At 48.8% G+C, this 22,348-nt stretch overlaps 1 protein-coding gene across 1 annotated transcript in view; it reads left to right on the forward strand.

The window, feature by feature from the left end:
- KCNV1 (potassium voltage-gated channel modifier subfamily V member 1) overlaps positions 1-22,348 on the forward strand; it is a 73,938-nt gene that overhangs the window by 10,692 nt on the left and 40,898 nt on the right. The gene's annotated exons all lie outside the window — the stretch shown is intronic.

The raw sequence follows: 22,348 nt of genomic DNA on the forward strand, positions 1-22,348 counted from the left end.
CGCTAACGATGCCAGATGTGTGTCACGGAATCCGTGACCCCGGCGACACATCGATAGGTACGTCGTTGCGTGTAACGGGGCCTTTACTCTTGTGACCATGCACAATTTAGGGGCTAAAATAAAATTTATGTGGGAAAAAGTAAAATTTTCATTTTTTCCTTGCACATTTCTTTAATTCCTGTAAAGCACCTAAATGGTTAATAAACTTCTTGGATTTGGTTTTGAGCCTTGTGAGGGGTGCAGTTTTTGGAATGGTGTCACTTTTGGGTATTTTCTGTCATCTAAGCCCCTTAAAGTCACTTCTAATGTGATGTGGTCCCTAAAAAATTTGGTTTTGTACATTTTGTTGCAAAAATGAGAATAGCTAATAAACATTTAACCCTTCTAACTTCCTAACAAAAAAAATGTATGATTCAAAAATGATGCTGATATGAAGTACACAAGTGTAAATGTTATTCATTAACTATGTTGTGTGACAAAAATCTGTGGTTGTAAACCTTGAAAGTTTGAAAATTGCTAAATTTTTCAAAATTTTCAACAAATTTCCGATATTTTCACAAATAAACACAAAAAATGTCGCCCTAAGTTTACCACTATCACGAAGTACAATATGTCATGAAGAAAAAAGATTCTCGGAATCACTGGGATCCATTGAAGCTTTATAGAGTTATTACATCATAAAGTGACACTGGTCAAAATTGAATAATGTGGTCTGGTCATGAACAGGAAAACAGACTCGGGGGTGAAGGGGTTAACTTTGTATAGTTATTTTGAGGAGTTGCATGAAATTAGATAAAAAATATATACGTATTCCTGAAGTAGTGCAACTCTACTTAAATGGCTGTATCTAGTTTTAGTTTTGTTTAAAGGGAATCTGTCAGCAGGTTTTTGCTATATAAGCTGGCACCAGCATGATGTAGTGACTATGATGGTGGAATATGGGGGGCTGTGTATCATGTGTAGGTTCGTATTTTAGGCGGGGTTCACAGTCCATTCTGTGTATTCCTTGTGTGTACATTGTATTGTCTGTAGGTAATCACCCCCTGTAGTGTTTCTGTCCCTAAGTCTGGGGGAGGGGGGCTTGGGATACACCTAAACTCTCTGCTTACCTGAAGAATTAGTCAGTCTGGCTGAGCACAAGAGAGAAGGAGTCTGTTTGAGAATTTGAAGAGAGAAGGAAGAAGATTGATTCTCTGGGTTGAAGTTGCGGATTCTCAGAGAGACCTGGACATTTATCGCTTTCTGGATTATATTTCTGTTTCTGGACTATTTTACCCTCAGTATGGTGGATTATTGTATGGACCGTTTGATTTGCTTGGAATAAATGGTCTTTGGATTGTCACTCATCTCTTGCTCTGTTGATGGTGTGATATGGGAGAAGGACCCCGTCACAGTGACAAAGATCTTAATTCCAGCAAAGTGTCACTTTGTTTACTGGGTGCAGCAGATTTGATAGATCTCAGAATGCTGAGCCCTGTATATCCCGCCCACACCACTGACTGGCAGATTTCTGCGTATAATGTATATGTCACAAGGAGGTTTTTGCAAGCTTCGTCAAATGTCATGTCAGTATCAGGGTCTGTGTTAACTCCAGATTCTTCTACTCTGCCTCCTAACTTTCCTGATGTCTAATCAGGGCAGGTAGATTTGGGCGTCAACTCACAGGTTTGTTTTTCCCAGGCAGGGTAGCAAGAATTAATCTCTGCTAGTCTGGTTGTTAATCTTCTTTAGTCACATGCTATGGGAGAACCAGTCATATTCACTCTCCTTCTATATATGCAAGCTAGACTGCTCTTATAGTGCCAGCTATAGCTTGTCTGTTCTGGTCTGGAGAGGTGGATTTACCCAGGTTTACTGGTCATTGTGTCATATATTATTGCGAGTGGTTTAGGTGTAAACCTTTTTGTGTCTTTGTGTTGTTGCATTGCTTCACTGGCACTTCACTTCACTTTAGTTTCTTAGTATTTATTCCTGAGGGTGTGAAATGTGACTGACCTTCTGTTATTCCTGTCTGTCTTGTCTATTATTTTGCATACACTACAGCCCCTTACATCTCTTGTGGTGGGGGACAGCTTAGCTTTATTTAAGAGTACAACACGGTACAAGACTCAGGAATCTCCACCATTAGAGGTAATGCTGAGGACAGTGATAGGTTAGTGTCCCTTAGTGTGAGGGACAGTATAGAAGCCCTTTCTCCCTCACAATCCTACAGTCACACCATGCATTTTTTGTTTTAGAATGCTGCTAATCAGTGGCAAGGAAGGCTTGGACCAGGAGACATGAGACACCTAGTCCTCTACTGATAATCTCCTGTTGATAAAACACTGATTTTATTAAAACAGCAAAACACACCAGTAAGTGACGCATTGTTGGAATCAGTGTCTCTGCCTTTACATCATGCTGCTCTCCGATTACATAGTAAAAACCTGTAAGCAGATTCCCTTTAAAAGTAAGGCTCAGTTGCAATAAAATTCACTGGCCAGTGACAAGAGTTGTGCGTTTTGTGAAAAAATGACTTTCCTATAATCTCATTCAACTTATTGAAATAATTGACAGTAGTTTCACTGACAGGGCTTAGCAGCCCTTTGGTTTTATTGTGATTCATTTCTAGCAATATAGCACCAGAGAGGTTGTTTCAGCCGCTGGCTAATCCTGCTAGAGGATAATGTGAACATCCTGATATCGAGGCACGGTAATTCACCCTTAAATTGTAGCATTGAAAATGTTCCTTTTATTGTGATAATATGGTTATCAATACAATTGCAATGGGACACTTTTGATCATGAAGACAGGAATTGCAGTGCATATTCTTGTATCTCTCTGCCTTTATTATATGCGGTCAGGTTGTTCTACAGTCCAGACCAGTATACAGTATTGTAATCTAAGTGTAGCGCCATCATCTCTACTTACTCACTGCCCCGGGCGGGTCGCATCCTTCTTTGATCGCAGATCCGTTTAAGAGTCCACTCATCGCTTATCCTGACTAGGAGCATATTAGTTCCACTCGGTGCTGAAGGGATTATGGTCTTGTCTTGTTTAAGCTGCAGCTGTGCTACCCCCGCGACAGCTCGGATCCGGATCCGCAGGGGCTCGAGGGGTCTCCGGAACCGAGGCAGGGTCGCGCGGTCACTCAAAATGAAAAAGGGGGGAAAGATATTTACAAAAGGAGAGAAAAATAGAGTTCGTGATGCCACTCACGGTTCGTGGCATCATGGGATACCACTGCTGCTGCGTTTGGGGGAGCGCCCGGGAGCGATGGGATGGCAGCTTGAGATGTTAACCCCTCCGTGGGCGGGGAAAGGTGTTCCGGGAACTCGGGAATGGAAGGTTGGGGGCCCATCGGGAGAAGAGGGGCACAACGTACTCACACAGTCCAGGAATTCTGACACTGACAACGGGTAAACTAAAGTCTTGAATGCCCTGCAGGTTTGTGTTGGAGCACGTTGGGCCCGTGCCCTTTTGGCGTTCTTGGTTGGTCTGAAGCCTTGTCCCTTGGCACTGTGTTTACTCTTTGTGGATCCCTTTTGCCTGAAACTACTCGGGTCCCGCTCACCCGTGTGGCTAACGGTGTGAACTTGCTCTCAGGGTTCACGCTTGGGATTTTCTGGACGGTTTGGGGAAGTCCTATCCCCCTCGTTGCACTAGTACCCCGATTTTGGAGCGGGTGGAGAACGGCTCGTGAAGACTCCGTCCTCGTCAGGTGAATTACTGGGCTACGTGAAGCTACTTCCCAGCCAAGGGTCCGCGTACCCCGTTGTGCCCTGGCCCCTGCCCGGTTGTAGCACAAGGCCGCAGAACTGCCCTCCGTGGCAGTACCATGCCCCTTGCCACTACCCCCTGCGACTGGGGTTCCAGCTCCTTCCAGGCCAGGCCAACGTCTGGCACCTGGGACGGGTACAGGAGCCCCAGCTCCGCGGCGTGACCTTTTCCTGTCACCGCTGCACTCGAACCGAGCACTGACTACCAACTGACACTTCTGGCCCTCCTTCTACCATCTCTCCATCTGGGTGGCTCTATTCCCCTCAGGCTGCCCAATGGGTGTCTAGTGGGTGTTGTGCAGATTGTTCCTCAGGATTTGTGTATACCTGTTCTTAGCAAAACCAAAGGGACAGGACCGGTAACCAAGGAGGAGCGGGTACCATGCAGAAGGGCAGGCTGCACAGCACCCTTGTGACGACCTGATAGGCCAGGGCGTCACACAGCCATGCCCTTCGTCTATATAAACTCACTCCTCAATCTCTTGCCGGCTATAGCTCATTGACCACTTTGGAGGAACCTGGCTCTGGAGAAGCTGAGGTGTTGTTTCTGTTTCAGATGAGAAGCATCTTGCTTGTGTAGCTGTTGAGAACTATTTGTTGTGTCTTTCCCCTGTTTGTCTTACCTTCCTTTTAATGTTTTATTGTAGTGGTGCTGGCCTTCACACTAGTCAGGGTAAGTTCAGGGCCAGCGAGGGCCTAGGCACGTGACGGCGCATGGGGGGAAGGACCCATCTGTGACGTTAGGGAGTGCAGGGATCAGCCTCAGGTGAGTCTTAGGAGGTGACCCCGCTTCTTTCTCCCTAGAATCAGGGCAATCCGTTGTATTGTTTCCCTGGTGCACATTTTGTCATGCATCGTTCATGAATAAGACATAACTACTTTTTGTGTTGAAACGCGTTGGCTCCTTCATCCCGTGAGATCTGTTGGTGCCTGGACCACTGTGACTATTTTTAAAGAAGTGAATAAACACAGAGATTTATATTTCCTGCCTTTGTCCGCTGGATGTTCATTTCTTCTTAGATAAGCATGTGTATGACAAAACATGTGTAATTGCAATAATTTTTGGGATAAATACTTCATTTTCTGGAACAATTTCAATTGTGCCATCACTTTCTAAATTTACTGTAAATACTTATGTACATTTGTAAAGTTCTTGCTCTGTATGTTGTATGTTTGTATGTTGATCCAGTCATTTTAGGACTGGATCTGGAGACAAAATTTGATCTTTTAGGGTGGATTGAAATTTGCATCATGGATGTACCTCTACACCAATGGTCCCTAACCTTTCTGACCTTGGAAGCCACATTCACCTCTGAGAGAGTGTTGCAAGCCACATCCACCCACCAGAGCCCTCATAATATATCATATCACAACATATCATGACAACCAAAGCTTTTTCATAGAGATCGCATCGAAGAAGTATTCGAAGATCCCGGGGTTCCCACAATACCCTCATTCAGTATTCTTGCATCAGGTACACCCACCACACTGTCATTCAGCTTCTATCACCTACTCTGACAGGTAGTATCATCCTATCTCCAGCCTACCATACTTATATTATCTCTAAATCCCTGAAGACCAGTACAGTGGAACCTCGGTTTACGAGTAACTTGGTGTGCGAGTATTTCACGATATGAGCAAAGCTTGCTGTAAATTTTTAACTCAGTTTGCAGTACAAGCAAATACTCACCGCACACACTTCCGGTTCCGTACTTTCACCACACTCTGACCCACTCTTGAAGTCTGCACAAATACACACAAAAACAAACAAACACATATTATGCTTACCTTACCTTCCATTCCCTTGCCGGCCTCCTGGTTCTTGTAGTTCACCGGTACAGGATGTGTATCGGGTAACCATCGCGACTATGGAGGAACTTCTGTTGTCATCCGCTTCTCAAAGGCAGCACGCTGACCAATCAGAGGCAAGCGGCTCATGCCTTTGACGTCAGCGCTCTGGCAGCGGAAGCTCCGGCATCAGTCGCGATGGTTACCTGATGCACAACCTGTACCAGCAAACTACAAGAACAGGGAGGCCGGCGATGGAACGGAAGGTAAGGTGAGCATAATATGTGGGTGTGTGCGTGTTTGTGTGTGTTTGTGCACTTTTGTGCAGGTGTGGAATGGCACAATAGGGGACCAGGATGGGACATTGAACAAGTTGTGGAACAAATTGTCTGAGCTTGCATTATGTCCTATGGGAAATTTTGCTTTGCTAAACGAGTAACTTGGTTAACAAGCACACTCCCAGAATGGATTGTTCTCGTAAACCAAGGTTCCACTGTATATGGCCATCCATATCAGCTCTTCTGTGTGGGGCTTCTTACATTCTTCACCATTTGGAGACAAGCTCTTCCTAACTGTTTGCTAGACCTTGTGCTAATACACCTAGCTGGTAGACAGCCGTGAGCCACACATCAAGGGCCTGTGAGCCACATGTGGCTCCCTAGCTACAGGTTAGGGACCTCTACTCTACACCATTCCCTTTATCATATCTAGCTCCGTGGTTGACTTTGACAGATATGTATTTTTTTTAAACGGTACTATGTAACTAATATAATAATTTTATATATTCCAAAAACTTAATCATTGTTGTCAAGGTAGACATTATGCATATATGATTATATGAATGAGAACCATGTTTGTTGCTTGGCTTTATATAAAGGAAATCTGTCAGTAAACCACATATATGGACATTTTTGTCTTTGAAATGTAATTCCACCAAGACCTTAATATCTTCTCAGGTGCAATCTCCAGTAATTAGTGTTTTCATTCCCATGCAAATGAGGTATTAAGTGCTTTGAGCATGATATAGCACTTCCCAAGCCTCTGCCTTTGTATTTCCATATAGCAACAGATTCTTTAACTTGATTGATAGCTCATTATCTCATAGACAGTGACCTGTTAATTAAGCTAAGTGCTGGGTGGAGAAACAACCCTTAAGGGGGTGTTACACGCACAAATCGCTGCCCGTGGCGCACAAAATTGTTTGGAGCCGTCACATGGACTTACCTGCCTAGCGACGTCGCTGTTTCCAGTGAACTGCCTCCTTTCTAAGGGAGCGGTTTGTGCGGCGTCACAGCGGTGTCACTAAGCGGCCACCCAATAGAAGCGGAGGGGCGGAGATGAGCGGGACGTAACATCCCGCCCACCTCCTTCCTTCCGCATTGCCGGCGGCCGCAGGTAAGCTGTAGTTCATCGTACCCGAGGTGTCACACATAGCGATGTGTGCTGCTGTTAGGGCCAGGTGGACGGGCAGACCCAGGAGGTGGATCCACTGGGCCGAACTCCTTGATGATGGTAAGGGGTCCGGGAGCTGAAGCACTACAGGTAGCAGGACAGTCCGTGCACAAGAGTAGAATGGAGAAGTCCCTGGGACCACGGAGTCACTGATGGTAGTCCGGGTGACGGAACTCAGGTTCGGAAGCCGAGATGTTGTCAGGCGGAGTCCGGAACCGATGGAGCGAGAAGACGTGTCACCGCAGGGATCAGAGATGGAACGGACTGTCAGGATGGCAGATAGGCAGCGTTCGGGGTTCGGGATTCGGCAGGACCGGATGGCGAGGCAGGATCGGCTCTAGAAGAGAGAGAGGTGAGTATCTCACAGGAACACAAGGAGACCTGACTCCTAGCTTGGGAAACACGAAGAACAGGCCCCGCCCACTTGGACACTTAACCCCTTTATACCCTGTACCTGTGTGCCCAATTTCCTGTTAGTGGACGCTGGCCCTTTAAGAAAGGGTCAATGACCGCGCGCGCGCCCTAATGCGCATGCGCGAGGCCCGGGTGCCAGAAGCCAGGGCAGGGAGCGGTGAGGAGGAAGCAGCAGAGCCGGGCTGGGGCTGGGAAGCCGACGGGCGCCGGGAGCGGGGACCAGGACGCCTGGGAACCGCAGGCAATGGAGGCTGGAGACCGGGGAGCGGCGGAGACCGGACAGAAGAACCGGGGAGCGACGCAGGGAAGCCGGGGAGCATGGCAGGTGAGCCGGGGAGCAGAGCAGGGGACCCGGGGAGCGTGACAGTACCCCCCCCCACGCCCCCCTCCCCGCAACCGGGACAGGAAGGCACGGATCAAAGGAGTACCCACATTCTCCCGGGGTTCCCAGGACCTATCCTCAGGACCATAGCCTGCCCAGTCCACCAGGAAGAACTGTCGGCCCCGTACAGTTTTCATGGCCACGATATCCCTTACCGCATAGATGTCGTCATCGGCAATAGGAGGAGGAGCCGAACTGGCAGCAGCGGAGAAGGGACCAAGGACAACCGGCTTGAGCAGGGAGACGTGGAAGGAGTTGGGTATCCTCATCATGGCCGGGAGCTGCAGCTTGTAGGAGACCTCATTGATCTTGCTGAGGACTTTAAACGGCCCCATGTAGCGAGGTCCCAGCTTGTAGGATGGTAGCTTCAATCGGACGTACTTGGAAGCAAGCCAGACGAGATCCCCTGGAGAGAAACACGGAGGGTCCAAACGCCTCTTGTCTGCATGTCTCTTCATCCGCAGGGAAGCACGTCCAAGGGACGCCTTAACAGAGTCCCAAATGGTTGCAAAGTCATGGGCTACAGCATCAGCATCAGGGACATCCGAGGAAGAGGATACAGGCAATGGGACGGAAGGCTGAAGTCCGTAAACGACATGGAAGGGAGAGCTGGAGGAGGACTCACTGACGTGGTGGTTATGGGAGAATTCAGCCCAAGGAAGAAGCGTGGACCAGTCGTCATGATGGGCGTTGACGTAGTGACGTAAGAAGGAGGTCAAGATTTGATTGACCCGTTCCACTTGGCCGTTCGACTGAGGATGGTAGGCTGAAGAAAAGTCCAGAGTCACTCCCAGATGTTTGCAGAGAGCCCTCCAGAAGCGGGAGGTGAACTGAGTTCCTCTGTCGGACACAATGTGGGATGGAAAGCCATGCAACCGGAAGATGTGTTGTACATAGGCGTCAGCGAGTTCCTGGGCAGAGGGCAGTCCAGCCATAGGGACGAAATGAGCCATTTTAGAGAACCGATCCACCACGACCCATATGACTGTGTGTCCGGAGGACAATGGCAAGTCCGTAATAAAGTCCATCGCAATGTGTTGCCACGGTACAGAGGGTATAGGCAGAGGCAGAAGACGGCCATATGGCAGATGTTTGGGCGTCTTATTCCTGGCACAAGAGGAGCAGGCTGAGACAAAAGAAGCGACGTCCTTGCGAAGGGATGGCCACCAGTAATGACGTACAATCGTACTCCATGTTCTCTTCTGACCAGCATGACCGGCTATTTTCGAGGCATGGCCCCAGTGTAACACTTTTTGCCTGTCAGTCTCAGAGACATAGGTCTTCCCGGGCGGTATTTGGGCCAGGGTGACAGGAGTCACCGGAATGATCTTACTAGGGCAGATGATGGGCTGGGATGTCTCCTCCTCCTGCTCCATGGGCATGAAAGACCTGGACAAGGCATCTGCGCGTACATTCTTGTCCGCGGGTCGGAAATGGAGCTGGAAATCAAATCTGGCAAAGAACAAGGACCACCTGGCTTGCCGTGGGTTCAGTCGCTGAGCAGACCGCAGGTATTCCAGGTTCTTGTGGTCCGTGTAAATAATAACGGGGTACACTGCTCCTTCCAGAAGGTAGCACCATTCTTCCAGAGCCAGTTTGACTGCCAATAGTTCTCGGTCACCGATGGTGTAGTTGCGTTCAGGCGCTGAGAAGCTCTTGGAGAAGAAACCGCAAGTCACCATCTTCCCGGAGGAGGACTTCTGCATGAGCACTGCTCCGGCTCCCGAGGAGGAGGCATCCACCTCCAAGGTGAACTGTCGGTTTAACTCCGGACGGTGGAGCACAGGAGAGGAGGCAAATGCCCGCTTCAGAAAGCCAAACGCGACGTCGGCCGCAGGTGACCAGTCCTTTGGATTAGCCCCCTTCTTGGTCAAGGCGGAGAGAGGAGCAGTCAGAGCAGAGAAGTGAGGGATGAACTGGTGGTAATAGTTGGCGAATCCCAGAAAGCGTTGGATTGCCTTTAGTCCAGAAGGAGGAGGCCAGTTGAGAATGGAAGAGACCTTCTTCGGATCCATCTGCAGTCCGGTATCGGAGATGACGTAACCCAGGAAGGGAAGAGACGACTGCTCGAAGACACACTTCTCGTACTTGGCGTACAGACGATTCTCCCTCAGTCGTCGTAGTACCAGCTGCACGTTCTCTCTGTGGGTCTGGAGGTCCGGAGAAAAGACCAGGATGTCATCAAGATACACCACCACACAGATGTAAAGAAGGTCCCGGAACACGTCGTTCACCAATTCCTGAAAGACTGCTGGTGCGTTACACAGGCCGAAGGGCATCACACAGTATTCATAGTGCCCATCGCGAGTATTGAACGCGGTCTTCCATTCGTCCCCAGAGCGGATGCGGACCAGGTTGTAGGCACCCCGAAGATCCAACTTGGTGAACACACGAGCTCCTCTAAGCCGATCAAACAATTCGGGGATGAGCGGCAGGGGGTACTTGTTTTTCACGGTGATTTGGTTTAATCCCCGGTAGTCTATGCATAGGCGTAGGTCACCTTCTTTCTTCTTAACGAAGAAGAAGCCTGCTCCAGCAGGAGAGGAGGATCTCCGAATGAATCCCCTTGCCAGGCTCTCTGTGATGTAAGTAGACATGGCCCTTGTTTCGGCTGGAGACAGAGGATATATCTGTCCTCGAGGTGGTGTAGTTCCCGGGAGCAGGTCGATGGCACAATCGTAAGGACGATGTGGCGGAAGTACCTCTGATTCCTTTTTGTCGAAGACATCCGCGAAGGACCAATAGGCCGAGGGTAGTCCCGGTAGGGACTCTGGAACCGGAGGTCGTCGGATGGGTTGTATGGTCTTCAGACAGTTCTCATGGCAAGAAGAGCCCCATCGGGTGATTTCACCAGTGCCCCAGCTGACTGATGGTTCGTGTGTCCGTATCCAGGGAAGTCCCAGCAGGATTTGATGGGACATGTGTGGAAGGACGTAGAGAGCGATGTTCTCGGTGTGCAGGGCACCGATACGCAGTTCGACCGGCCTGGTGATCCACGAGATGGTGTCAGAGAGGGGTCTCCCATCTACAGAGGCAATCACGAGGGGTTTGTCGAGTGGAGTAACAGGCACCTGGTACTTGTCCACCGTGGCCTGCTGGATGAAATTGCCTGCTGCCCCAGAATCGAGGTACGCCTCAGCCGTGAACCGCGTCTCTCCCGTTGTCACTTGAACGGTCCACGTAACCGGGTCTGAGAGAGTCCCAGCACCTAGGGTGGCCTCTCCTACCAACCCTAGGCTTTGGAGTTTCCCGGCCTCTCTGGACAGGAGCGTAGCAGGTGTGTGCCCTCTCCGCAGTAGAAGCAGAGGCCCTTGGCGAGCCGCTCTGCTCGGCGTTGTTCAGACTGCCGCACACGGTCGATCTGCATGGGCTCGTGGACGGAGACACCAGATGCCGTTGACTGAAGTACGGCGGGCTTCTGCGGAGGAGAGGAATGCCGTACCGGACGTCTCTCACGGGACACCTCTTTGGATCGCTCCTGAAAGCGAATGTCCACTCGAGTCGCTAGGGTAATCAGGGCATCCAGGATGGACGGTACGTCACGACCAGCCAGCTCATCTTTAATTCGACCCGAGAGACCTTCCCAGAAGGCGGCGGTTAGAGCCTCGTTGTTCCACCCGAGTTCCGAAGCCAAGGTGCGAAAACGGATGGCGTATTGACCCACCGTCAGAGTCCCCTGACGTAACCGGAGAAGAGATGAGGCAGACGCGGAGGCGCGTCCGGGCTCGTCAAAGGTGCCACGAAATGCCTGCAGGAACTCCTGGATGTTCGTGGTCACAGGATCCTCCTTTTCCCACAAGGGGTTCATCCACGCCAGTGCCTCACCCTCTAGATGGGACATGATGAACGCGACCTTGGCTTGGTCGGAGGCGAACAAATGCGGCAGCTGCGTGAAATGGAGGGAGCATTGGTTTATGAAACCCCTGCAGGTCTTGGGGTCTCCGGCGTACCGGGGTGGTGAGGCCAAACGAAGTCTGGAAGCATCCAAAGAGGCTGCCACGGGGGCTGGAGCCGTGGATTGTCTAGTGGAAGCCCGAGATGCTGAAGATGTAACTGACGCTTGTAGCGTGTTCAGGCGGGCGTCCACAGAAGACATGAATTGCAGCATGCGGGTCTGAGTCTCACGCTGGCGTGTGAGTTCCTCCTGCAAGGCTGCTAGTGCTTCAGCGGGATCCATGGCCTGTTCTTACTGTTAGGGCCAGGTGGACGGGCAGACCCAGGAGGTGGATCCACTGGGCCGAACTCCTTGATGATGGTAAGGGGTCCGGGAGCTGAAGCACTACAGGTAGCAGGACAGTCTGTGCACAAGAGTAGAATGGAGAAGTCCCTGGGACCACGGAGTCACTGATGGTAGTCCGGGTGACGGAGCTCAGGTTCGGAAGCCGAGATGTTGTCAGGCGGAGTCCGGAACCGATGGAGCGAGAAGACGTGTCACCGCAGGGATCAGAGATGGAACGGACTGTCAGGATGGCAGATAGGCAGCGTTCGGGGTTCGGGATTCGGCAGGACCGGATGGCGAGGCAGGATCGGCTCTAGAAGAGAGAGAGGTGAGTATCTCACAGGAACACAAGGAGACCTGACTCCTAGCTTGGGAAACACGAAGAACAGGCCCCGCCCACTTGGACACTTAACCCCTTTATACCCTGTACCTGTGTACCCAATTTCCTGTTAGTGGACGCTAGCCCTTTAAGAAAGGGTCAATGACCGCACGCGCGCCCTAATGCGCATGCGCGAGGCCCGGGTGCCAGAAGCCAGGGCAGGGAGCGGTGAGGAGGAAGCAGCAGAGCCGGGCTGGGGCTGGGAAGCCGACGGGCGCCGGGAGCGGGGACCAGGACGCCTGGGAACCACAGGCAATGGAGGCTGGAGACCGGGGAGCGGCGGAGACCGGACAGAAGAACCGAGGAGCGACGCAGGGAAGCCGGGGAGCGTGGCAGGTGAGCCGGGGAGCAGAGCAGGGGACCCGGGGAGCGTGACAGCTGCCTTGGGAACGACGAACCATCTGTGTCTTGCAAAAATCAACGATTTTTTAAAAAGGAACGACGTGTCAGCGATGGACGATAAGGTGAGTATTTTCCATCGTTAACGGTCGTTCCTTGCTGTCACACGCAACGACGTCGCTAACGATGCCGGATGTGCGTCATGGAATCCGTGACCCCGGCAATATATCGTTAAATCCGTCATTACGTGTAAAGGGGCTTTTAAGGTACCGTTATACTTAGCGACGCTCCAGCGATCCCACCAGCGATCTGACCTGGCAGGGATCGCTGGAGTGTCGCTACATGGACGCTGGTGAGCTGTCAATCAGGCAGATCTCCACAGCAATCAGAGATCAGCCACCAGCAACTCATGTAACGATGCTGTGCTTGATAACCATAGTACACATCGGGTTACTAAGCAAAGCGCTTTGCTTATACTTACCCGATGTGTACCTTAGCTACATGTGCAGGGAGCAGGGAGCCGGCTTCTAGAAGCTGCGAATGCTGGTAACCAAGGTAAATATCGGGTAACCAAGCAAAGCGCTTTGCTTGGTTACCCGATGTCTACCTTGGTTACCAGCGTCTGCAGAAGCCATCTCCCTGCTCCCTGCACATTCAGATCGTTGCTCTCTCGCTGTCAAACACAGCGATGTGTGCTTTAAAGCGGGAGAGCAACGACCAAAAAATGGTCCAGGACATTCAGCAATGACAGGCGACCTCACAGCAGGGGCCAGGTCATTGATGGATGTCACACACAGCGACATCGCTAACAAAATTGCTGTTGCGTCACAAAACCGTGACTCAGCAGCGATGTTGCTAGCGATGACGTTTAGTGAGACGTGGCAACATATATACGTCCTTGCAGAGTGGAAGTCAGATTTTGAAGTATGGGACATGTAAATGCTCCAAGACAAAGGCCGCAATAGGGTCTTACCTGGCAGGAGCAGCGAGGAAAACATTGGTATAAATGCTCTTTCCTGTGTATGTCGCACTTTGGGGTGACCTCTGGCGAGTCTGGGACCAGAAGGTCACAACACCTGACTATGTGCATGTCTACAACTTGTATTTGAGTGAATCTACTTTTCTTTAGTGCTGTAGGGGTTAAAGACTCTTCTTATCTGGCTTTCCTTTGGAGCCTTAATCTCAGGTGCAGCTCTTTTCTGACCACTCCTATTCACTATAAAAAAACACGAGTCTTACCATCTGATGCTGGTTATAGATTCTCATTCTATTGGCAATCACTTTGGAAGGAGCCTGTCTCTGGAAGAAGCTGAGGAGTCGTGACAATTGAAGCTGTGCTGTTTAGCGCCATGGGAGTAGTTTGGAGTGTTTTTCCTTTTTGTGTCTATTTTTCTCTGTCTCCCCCACCTTGTGTTGTATTATTGTAGTGGTGACAATAGTGTGAGTTCAGGGCAAGCAAGGACAAAGGTGTGCCACCCCTGCAGCGGTCGAACCGCTCGGATCCGGGGGGAGGTGATTACTTGTGGCTCGAGGGTCTCTGGACCCGGTGGGCCAGAGGCCACACTCAAATAATGAAGGGGCTATTTACAGGGGACATATAGTTCGTGACGCCATCCATGGTGTACGGTAATTGTGAGTACCGCCCCTGCCGTTGGGAGTACCCGGGGTGATGGAGTGGGGCCAAACCAAATCTTGGGGTATCGCTGCCGCTTGAGGGGAGCTCGTCCGGGTCCCGTCCCTTATGGTGTTGCCTGGTGATCTGTGACATGCCTCTTGGCACTTAGTTTAACTTCAACGTGGTGGCCCAGTAGTCTGAAACTTGCCGGGCCCCGCTCCCCACTGTGGCTAAGTGTGGGAGCTTGCTCTCAGGACTCACTCTTGGGATTTTCTGGACCGTTTGTTTGGAAGGCCCTATCCCAATCGTTGTGCTAGTGCCCTGATTCTGGAGCGGGTGGGAACAGATCATAAAGGCTCCGTTCTCCTCAGGTTAATTGACGGGTTGCCTATAGCTTCTCCACGACCTAGGGTCTGTGTACCTTGCCGTGCCTTCGGTCCCGGACCGGTGATAGTGCCAGGCTGCTGACCATCCTCCTTGACAGGTCCAGGCACCTAGCTGCAATCCACTGCGACCGGGGATCTGACTCCTCTAGGTCCAGACCACCGTCTGCAACCTAGACAGCTTCTCCTGGGAGCCACCACTCCCAACCTCCTCTCACTATTACTCTTGACTACTCACTGACTACACTACTCACCTCCCCTCCCTGACCCTCCAGATGGGCGACTCTATTCCACTCAAGCCGTCCACTGGTGTGCCTGGTGGGTGTGGTGCAGGGTGAATCTAGGATTTGATTTGCTGTTGTAGGCAACACCAATAAGCTAGGGACCCAGAACCATGAGGGACTTGGAATACTGCACGGAAGGGCAGTGTGTGCAGTACCTTGTGACGACCTGACAGTCCAGGGGCGTCACAAAGGCACGTGACTGTGACGGGAGGAAGGACCCATAGAGAGAAGAGAAGGGGTTGCGCTGCCTTGGAAGAAATGACAGGAGTGCATGAATCCTTGGTAGTGACTTATTAGTCTACGCATTTCAGACAATGACAATCTCCTTCATCAGGACAATAACTCAAACATTTTATTTTGTGTGATTTTACTCCTGAAGAAGACTAGACTAGTCTAGACTAATAAATCACTACCAAGGATTAATTCCTGCACTCCTGTCACTTCTTCCACTGCAGAACAGATTAACCCCTTGTCTTTTCTGTTGAGTCTTAAATTTAGAAATGAACATTGGAATTTCAGAGAAAGCGCGGCCAGAGAATGAACTATTTCTGATAATGTGAGCTCTCCATATTATGGTGCACATGATCTCTTCTCAGCACATCCAAGTATTTATAACTATCGTGTGATCGCACCCCGGGGAGGATTGTGAAGTAGATCAGACCATGTCCAATGTCTATAAGCTTTGAAAATGTTTTCTGTATATATTACATGGGATAATGACTTTGCAAAAAAGAACGAAAGTGAGAATATATAAGTTAAACAGAATTTAATCTTCTATTTCTTCTTGGATCTTATCATCAACTTTAAAAACTTTGAGCACTTTTGCATGCAAGACTTGTGACTTAAAATAAAAAAGGGGCTGCAAAAGCAAACAAGAAGGACTTGGGTATTCTCATTACAAATAAGCTGAGCAGCAGCACTCAATGTCAGGCAGCAGCTGCTAAAGCAAACAAAAATTTAGGGTGTATAAAAAGAGAGATTAGATCCCGTGATCCCAATGTATTGTTACCCCTCTATAAATCACTTGTAAGGCCACATCTGGAATATGGGATCCAGTTTTGGGGTCAATGTTTTAAAAAGGACATTCAGAAGCTGGAGTCAGTTCAGAGGTGGCAACTAGACTACTACAAGGAATGGAGGCCGCCCATATGATCAGAGGTTGGAAAAGTTAGATATGTTTAGCTTAGAAAAAAGACGTCTCAGAGGAGATCTCATTTATGTGTATAAATACATGTGTGGTCAATATAAAGGACTGGCACATGACTTATTTCTTCCAAAGACAGTACTAAGGACTAGGGGGCACTCACTGCGAGTGGAAGAAAAGCGATTCCGACAGCTAAATATTAAAGGGTTCTTTACAGTTAGAGCAGTCAGACTGGTGAACGCCCTACCACAAGAGGTACTACAAAAGGGCTGGATGATTTCCTCAGTACACAACATTGTCGGTTATAAATGATTTAGTTACGTAATGTAAAAGGTTGAACTAGATGGACCTAGGGCTTTTTTCAACCTATGTAACTATGTAACTATTAACTACTGAATTTCATAAGAGACAGGGTCCCAGAACGGGTTCAGAGTTGTCGTGGCGGGTGCCATTGATCTGCGGGCGAGCTGTGGGGGTGTCGCGGCAGGCGCCATTGATCTGCCAGCGGGCTGCGGGGGTGTCACTGCAGTTGAGCAACTCAGGTAGGTCACATGACGGAGTTTCTCAGCGGTGGGTGCATTGAGCTGACTAAGCTCCATTGAATCAACTGCGGTTGATGTAATGGACTTCAAGAAAATGGTCGCAGAGGTGGCTCGTGCGCAGATTGATGAGATGGACTTCAAGAAAATGCCCATGGGGTCCTATCTGCACACACGCCACCTCCGCTGCCATTTTCTTGAAGTCCATCTCGTCAACTGGAGGCAATTCAATGGAGCCCTCCGTCAGATCAATGGCACCTGCCGCCGAGACACCCCGTCCTGTGACCCTCCAGAATCACTCCACTGCAGTGTCACCTTCGCAGCCCACCGGCAAGTCATTGGCGACACGCCTGAGCCCACAGTATCGCCTCCTGAGCTGCAATATCCCCTCTTCTGAGCCCGCAACAATCCCCTGCCTCCTGTGACCTTCCTGAGCTGCTCCACCACCACTGATCTCCACTGGTGAGAATTAGGATTAAAACACACTAGGAGTATAAGATGGATCCCCATTTTAATATTAAAAATTATTTTGTCCTATTTTCCTCACTAAATTTGAGGTGCGTCTTATAAAACGAAAAATACGGTATCTGGCTTTTATTCTACTTCCTATGAACCCACTTTTGCAGAAGAGGGTCAATCATGATTCCATACTTGGCTATACACAAGGTTTCCTTCTAACTGGTAACTGTGGAAACACATATGACTTTGTTGGAGCCTCATGTTCAAAAAAATAAGCTTTTTAATTGAAATTGTTTTCTAAATGTAGCCATTGTTTTTTGCTTTTTTATGCAATAGGGATAGAGTGTCATTTTAAGTTTTACAATGACAGAGCAGTTTCCAATTATCTAATTGCAAATTTGGGTCAATGGAAAAAAAAATCTGCAATCAGGATTTCATCTTCCAAACTATTTATATGTACATGTAGCTCTTTAACAGACAAGATCAGCATTACCTTTACATGGCCTGTCCCTTCTGTTGTTACTGAAAAATCAATGTTTGCATGGATATGCAAATGTAACTAAAGAGCTACTTGTAGATCTGAAACCTCTGTCACTCCAGCTCTATTCCCCGCCCTTTGCTGCCTCCTGCTGTTTGAGTGACAGCCTCTATGCTGTGAGACTTCAACATATCAACTTATATGGTCTTTGTAATGCTTATGCTCAGGCAAAGGAGTCCTGAGTTAAAGGAGTTCTCCGACATAAACTCCAAAAAACATTTTAAGCTAATCTGTGCTGTATTGTCATATAAAACATCCCTACATTATTTTTTTTGCTTTTTAACTTTTGTTCCTCTTGATTTTTCACTTTATTCTCTACAGCTCTTTGTTTACATTCAGCTCAACCAAACATGACATGTTTGACTGCCGAACTTCACAGTCATAGCTGGCACCGCCCGGCCTCACTGTCCAGCCCCGCCCCCTGCACACACATTTCCTGTCAGTATTCTGCCCCAGCACCTGATAAATGGATACTATGTAATGAAAATTATATATAGCCCCTAATGTGAGTCTATAGGATATATACACACACAGTTCACACACACACCACACACACACACACCACACACACACCTAGAGTTATATAATATATTATATATAATCCCCCGTCATGCACTCTCTTCTCTCCCCCTGAGCTGTCTCCTCTGCCCCCCCAGCACTCCCCTGTACTTTGTTCTCTGCCCCCCTGCTCTGTCTGCCCTGCACTCTCCTCTCTGCCCCCCGCTTGCTTTATCTTTTCACCCATGCTGTCTCTTCTCCATGCTGTGATGATTGCAGCGTCCTTACAGCCGAGCGATGCAGAGCTCAGTGCTGTTGTTCGCTGGTGTCAGGTGACATCCCTGCTCTCTGCCCCTGACTGTATTCAGAAGCGAGGAGCACGGGAGGCTGCATTCATCACAGAGACAGTGCACAGGGGAGGGGGGTCACAGTTGCCTGGGCACCATACAACATAATAAGCTGAATACACTGTCGGGCTAACAGCACTCATGGTGTCCTAGACAGAGAGGGCAACCCTGCTTGTCTAGCACATATAGGGCACTAGTAATGTCGTGTTGGTCGTGAACGATCCAACACAAAGATTCGGCTCTCTTCTGTGACCGACAGGAGCCGATCACCACTGAAAGCCACTAAAATCTCTAAACGGCTCTTTTCGCTGCTGAAGCCCCGCCCACCCATGGCTACGCTCCGCCTACTCAACATTATAATTGGTCGCTTGTAAGTGGGCAGGGTTTGGCCACGGGTTGGGTGGGTTTTGGCAGCGTTACTATAATCTTAAATATGTGTTCACCTGAGGTGGACACATATTTAATAAGGAGCCGAGAACGATCTGAAAGATCTGGCTCTTTTTGGTGAGCGGAACCATAGGAACCAGATCACCAAAAAGAGCTGCCCATCACTACAGGGCACAGATAGCAGCGCACAGGGAGGGGAGCGGGGGATCATCACACTGTACCTGCCCAGCAGGGCGGCATCTTGCTGTTCACTGATTTGCATGTCAACAATGTCCAGCCCATGTTGACATTTAATGATGGGAAGCAGCAAAATCACGGTAGGAGCAGTCACATAACCACTCTGAGCCGGGGGAGAGGGGCTGACAGCGGGGCACGTAAGTGGTCACTATCTACTTACCTGCCCCAATGTAGCCCAATAGTAAAATAATTTAAAAAAAAGCAAAATAAGCCGGATAACCCCTTTAAGCAAAGAGGGGCAACACGAGGCAGAGAATAGAGCTGAAGTGACAGAAGCTGCAGATCTACAAGTAGTCCTCATTGACATATCAATCTAAACTCTGATTTTTCAATAATGGAGAAGTAGACTTGCCCTGTAAAATATTGTACAATTTGCCTCCTGTTTCAAGTTGTTACCCACTTGTAATTAGTTCTTAAATCCTAATCTAAATATGCAATTATGATGCCTGCGCTGTCTTTTTAGACTTCACCGGTAATATCTGCTCAGTGTCAGTAGCACAATGCCATTAGCTGCATTGTAAGTGATCCCAGCATGACTTGTCTGCCATTCAAATCGTTTGCAGCTGTTACCTTCGCACTTCAGTATTTGGATCCATTTACATCATTGCCATCAGATACTGTCCATTTTTTGTCAATGTGTACAATGGAAATGTTCTCATGAAGGTGCTCACAGTGGAGAGTGCTTGTTCCCTGATACCCAAGACTGCCAGGACCCAAACACCACCTTTTCCCCCCTAGAAAGACACCACACAGTTCTTTATAAATTAAATTACTTTTATTTTTCACTTATGGAGAGGCATAGGGAAAAAACACTCTCATCTTTTACTTTGGCATAAATTATGGTCACAGCTTTCAAATTAGGCATTACCAGCCAACACCATGGGGTTTTGGGAAATTTTCCGCCACCGGCCATCCGGTGCGGGTATTTCACCACCACTTTTCCTACCCCTTCTGCCAAGGAGCAGCACAGCGCTAGCAAGCTGCGACCCCCCCAAAAAACACAATACCTGAGCCATCTCCTCACACATTCCCACCATTAATCCATCCGAAAACCGCATCATGGAAAATGCACCCGCCCCCTCATAAGGACAGCAAAGTTAATAACCTCCAGCTGGCGGTACCACACCAATTTTTTTTTATATATATATATATATTTTACACGATCAGCTTAGGTAGGCACTGGTTGCCCGTGCACCAAGGACAGCCCCGTAACACATCCTTCCTTGGATACGTTCCAATATGAGCTGAAAATCACCTCTGCCTTGCCCATCTTAAATTAGGAAAATAACAGGAAAAGTTGTACCATCTCTGATCAGATGAGGGTACGAGGCGAAGCGCAGCTAGGTTGCAGGAGACCAAATCTGTGACATCTACTTGTGTCGCCAAGTCAACTGTGGAGGGCGGCTCCACAATCCTGAACACCTCAGGTAGCACACTCAGCTCAACCACCTCCCGGCAACTTCTCCAAGCACATCCGGGCCAATAGAAAACACGGACCAACCGTCAGAGCGAGGATCACCTTTTCCCGCTGCCCGAAAAGTATGGGCATGACCTAAGCTTGAAACCGAGGCCGACTTACATCTGAAAAGGAAAACATTGTCAGAAAGGAAAAAACTCTCGAAACCATCAAAATTCTCTTAAACAGCAGACCCCCTTTCCCTTGGGGTTGATTTAGCAAGAACTCGCGTTTTTTTCTTTATAATACGCAAATCTGAAACGTATGTAATGTTACGCTAACCTATATGACAGTCAGTAGCCTCTTGCCCTTCTACTAGTGACGGTTTATAAAACAAACTCAGTACGGACGTTCCTCAAAATGCATTTGCGTTGCCAAACCCATCCCATTGGAACCACGCTCATACACACTTGCCCCAAAGCTTCAGCAACACCCCAGTTCTGGGGGGGGGGGGGTGTTTACAACCCAGGTACTACAACTAACGCACCCACAATAACAACCATCACCAATTCACTGCCATAAAATTGCCCGCCAAATATGGGAAAAAATCTTCATGGTTAAAAATTGCTCCCCGTCATCCCTGTTCATCTGAGGGCTATCACTAACACCTTAGGCATACCAACCAGAGGTGGGGAAAAAGATCCCAAAACTGTGAGGAAAGACAGGCTTGGCTAGATAGACCTAGGCCTTTCTTCAACCTGTGTGACTAAGCTTTAAGATCAAGACCACAATGGACGTAACCACCCAGCCCAATACCTTATAAGATCAACAAACGGCCAGGAGTATTAGGCCTCCTGACATCCACCCACCTGCCGCTAAACCACTACCCATTTCATACCGTGGGTCCCACCAGGCCTTGTTCACGCCGGTCCAGTTCCCCAACTGAAAAAATTTCAGGGCAAAAAACCCCATACCAGTTTGCTCATAACAGGAAAAAATGGTACCCGTTAGTGAAGTAGAATCACCAAATACTGTCGGTTATACACTAGCAAGGGATCGCTTGAAAATCATCATGCTTTTCACCCCCCTGGTAAACCCCACTCGCTGCATACCCTACTATAAGCCCATCATGTCTGTGTTGTAACGAGAGGCCGGGTCCTCGGCCTCTTTTTGATGGGAGTACCATTACGAATTTAAAGAATCAAAACCCTTTGGACCTGCCAGCGGACGGAGTTAAGGAGGATACCTGGAATTGGAAAATCAATAGGGAGTAAACCATACTATCACGGCAACTGGATACCTGGTATGACTTTAGCCTTTCGTTAACTTATGCGCATTCTAAAAACCGAAAAGCCTAAACAGCCCTCTACTGAAAAGGAAAGTTGTAAACAGGTGGTTAGACAGTTTTTTTTTTTTTTTTTTTTTTAACGTTGTGTTGAAAACAAACCCAAACAGCCAGACCTGCTGCTGTTAAATACACCCCCTATCGATTCAACCGTTACTGCTCTTGAAGCGAATGTAGCCGTTGAAGCTTAAAGAAAATTCAGCTACCAATCAGTTCCTCCTTTTCAGGTGCCTGATTCCATGTAGCGGAAAATAAAGTTTAAACTTACCGCACCTAGGGTTGGACCAATGTACCGATACCGGGTAACATGACCCTGCCGCTTAGTCCTACACTGGAAAGCCTAGGAAAGGCGCCTTGGAAACAATGACAGCAATAGAAATGACCTTAACCGCAAAGTTGAAGTTCATACCTAAGGAACCGCAGGGGCCGAAAAATAAACCTCCAT

This window comes from Anomaloglossus baeobatrachus, chromosome 6, assembly GCF_048569485.1.
Source record: "Anomaloglossus baeobatrachus isolate aAnoBae1 chromosome 6, aAnoBae1.hap1, whole genome shotgun sequence".
Lineage (NCBI taxonomy): Eukaryota > Metazoa > Chordata > Amphibia > Anura > Aromobatidae > Anomaloglossus > Anomaloglossus baeobatrachus.